This window comes from Brachyhypopomus gauderio, chromosome 2 (genome assembly GCF_052324685.1).
Source record: "Brachyhypopomus gauderio isolate BG-103 chromosome 2, BGAUD_0.2, whole genome shotgun sequence".
Classification (NCBI taxonomy): Eukaryota; Metazoa; Chordata; class Actinopteri; order Gymnotiformes; family Hypopomidae; genus Brachyhypopomus; species Brachyhypopomus gauderio.
The window spans coordinates 28,313,853-28,316,952 of record NC_135212.1 but is presented as its reverse complement, the minus strand read 5'-3'; the positions used below and the strand labels follow the sequence as shown (position 1 = coordinate 28,316,952).

Sequence of the window (3,100 nt, the reverse complement as noted above, 5' to 3'; positions counted from 1 at the left end):
TGGCAATTGACAATAAGCAATCCGTTCAATACGGTATGGCAGCCTGTGTATCTAAACGTGTTGTGGAAGACTGTAGCTGTGTAACCTCTGCCATATTGTGCACTGATTTTTCTTTTAAAGAAAGAGGTAAAACTGGAGAACACACTTGTCCATGTAAGCGTGGTCACTGCAGACACGCTGCATCCTCACAGCTCAGACTCCAGTTCTCTGAACCTTCTGGACCGGCATCCCTCTGTTATTGGGGACTCAACATTTTAATGTCAGTTACTGTCAACCAACACTCTATCTTAAAGGTTAATGAACTATTGAATTATGACTCCAATAATGGCTAAACCTTTTCAGTTGTACAGTTGCTCTTCTGAAAGTCAAATTGACTGTATCAGAAAAGTTCTTTCATGTTTTCATCCCCATCTTCATTTCATTTGCAAAGCATTTGAGTCACACTGATAAGAGCACCCCAAATTTCTGGTCCCTGAGATCCATCTCCTCTTATGATCATCTCAGTTAATACAGCATCATTTTCACACTGCCTGGGAGACACTGAGCCCATCCTGATGTTCAGTCTCCTATGACCACAAGGTTTACAAACTGGCTTTAGTCTTTAGCACACAGTATAGGGAGAAAGCATCTTTTCTCCATTACATTATTCAGCAGAGTAGACCAAATGAAACAACATACATATTACATATTATACATATAATATAACACATATATAACATATAAAATAATATGTATTCACACCATTTTTTTTTATTTTGCACAAATACACACACACAAATATATATATAATTAAAAATAATATAAGTAATATAAAATAATTATATAATATATAAAATAAAGATTGTAGGTGCATAGTATTTTGGTAGGATACGTAGAGATATTACAGGTAGAGACACAGGAAATTTTGGACGAAGGTTCTTCATCAACCGTGCAAGCAAAGTTCCCACAGACACTGTGTGTGTGTGTGTGTGTGTGTGTGTGTGTGTGTGTGTGTGTGTGTGTGTGTGTGTGTGTGTGTGTGTGTGTGTGTGTGTGTGAGAAACTATGTGCACACTAAACCCCACTGTCATCTGTCATTCAGAAAGGTCATGCCTGACTGTCCACTGATGAACACATCTGACTATTTAAAAAAACTATTTGTTTTCTCATTTATTTATGCATTATGACAGATAATGAAACAATCCCATCTATCCAGCAGTCTTTCATCAAAGCTTTATTGGGAGGAAAGGGCAGTTGTGCTGATTTGAAACCCCTGCCAATTCTTACCATAGAACACAGGTCTGTCATTTGTGATATTACATTGAGTACATTCTGCATCCACACGTTTGGAGCCAGTGACCCTTCTAAAGCCTCTAACGGAGGTTTAGCCATTATTTGGATTAGTCATATTTGCTGAGGCTGTGGTGAAGCTATGGTTTTGTCACACTAATTTAACAATGCTGAATGTTTCAGGTGAAAAGTTCGTGTGTCAAAGTGATTGCCAAATGTGTGTGAAATATTGCATATTGGAGTGTATTTCTTGTGAATCTGTAGCATAGTGTAAGGGCGTATGTGGGAGGGGAGACTGCAGACTTGGACAGTTCTCCCAGGACAGGCTCACTTTCTAACGCGTCTACTGTGTGATGTAGCTGCATGTATGCAGGGCTTTAGGAGTCCCCAAAAAGCTTTTGGGGGGATTTTAAAATCTGGATTTCATGTCCCAGGCCTCTGGTAGATGTCACAGCATGTTGCATTTAACAGCCGCAAGCCGCATTTGAAAGGGATGGTCATGTCGTCTTGATCCACATCACGCGCTCCAAATCTGTGTGTATAGTTCTAATCACATCTATATAGACAGCACCATGTCTTTCATTGTGTGCAGTGCAAATAATGCATCATGTGTTGTGCTCTTTCCCCATAAAAAAGAAAGAAAAAAGCCTTTCTAACACCAAATCACAGGTCAGCAACATCTATGACAATGTTGAAGCTTGAACTGAAATCTTGCCTATGTGCCTATATATGATTTCCCATGTTAACTGAATAACCTAGTTGTAGTGCTATGTGATGATTTCGTTGGCACATAGAAGTGTCTTTATTCTGTTCTGTGAGAGCATATTGTATGATACAGACAATGTTTTCGAAAGGTTTTATGGGTTTTATGCGAATGCTTTCAACAATTTTGTTTGGAGATTCTGCATAATATATTTGTGTGTCATGAAAGAACTATTTATGATAAATAACATATGTGGAGAGAAAGAAAGAATATGGATCTGTGTTTTTGGGTATTCAAAGAATTCTATAATACCCTTTAAATAAGAGACTTATGTGTCCCATTAGTCCTTCTTAAGGAATTGACAGGTCACCGTTGTTCTCCTGATTAAGAGAAGGTTCTGTGTAACACTGTGAAGTTGCATGTACCATTAAACGTGTCTTCACTCAATCAGTGGCCCCTTATATATTGTGGGATCAGTAGCTGTTTAGTGGTTGTGTGTGCATGCATGTGTGTGTGCACGTTTGTGTGTATGCATGCATGTGCGTGTGTGAGTGTGTGTGTGCGTGTGCCTGCGTGTGTGTGCTTGTGCGTGTGCGAGTGTGTATGTGTGTGTGCGTTCGTGCGTGCGTGCGTGTGTGTGTGTGTGTGTGTGTGTGTGTGTGTGTGTGTGTGTGTGTGTGTGTGTGTGTGTGTTTTCTGAATGCTGCAGCAGCTCTGTCCCTGTTGGGCTGCCATGTGTCTATTTTCCTCTGGTGCTCATGATGTGCTGGGAGGATTTTCTGAGATACTGCTTTTTTTCTGGAGTGTTTATCAGTTGTTCTCAGTGTGCATTTTGCTGATCTGGGCGTGGCCTGTGCACCTGTAACTCCGCCCATTTGTTCAGGTTGTGCAGTGACTTACTCTTTTTGTGAAACTTGATGAGCCTGAAAATTTTATACACATTTGTACAATGTTATTAAAGAAAATAACAAAAGTTGTTTGTAATTAATTCAAATATCATAATTCTTGTGCAAATACAATATATTCACAATAAAATGTATTGTTATTAAACTTCGGTTTAGTGTTTTTTATTCTTTTTTAAGAGCTAGAGAGCTCATATTTCAAGGAAAAATACAGAAACATTCTGGG

General features: G+C 39.1%; 1 protein-coding gene across 1 annotated transcript in view; it reads left to right on the top strand.

Moving 5' to 3' along the window:
- LOC143497502 (voltage-dependent calcium channel subunit alpha-2/delta-1) overlaps nt 1-1,978 on the top strand; it is a 71,633-nt gene extending 69,655 nt beyond the window's left edge. The window contains exon 38 of the mRNA XM_076993376.1: nt 1-1,978. This exon is cut by the window's left edge and continues 1,037 nt beyond it. The gene's annotated coding sequence lies outside the window, so the exon portion shown is untranslated.
- The last annotated feature ends 1,122 nt before the right edge of the window (nt 1,979-3,100 follow it).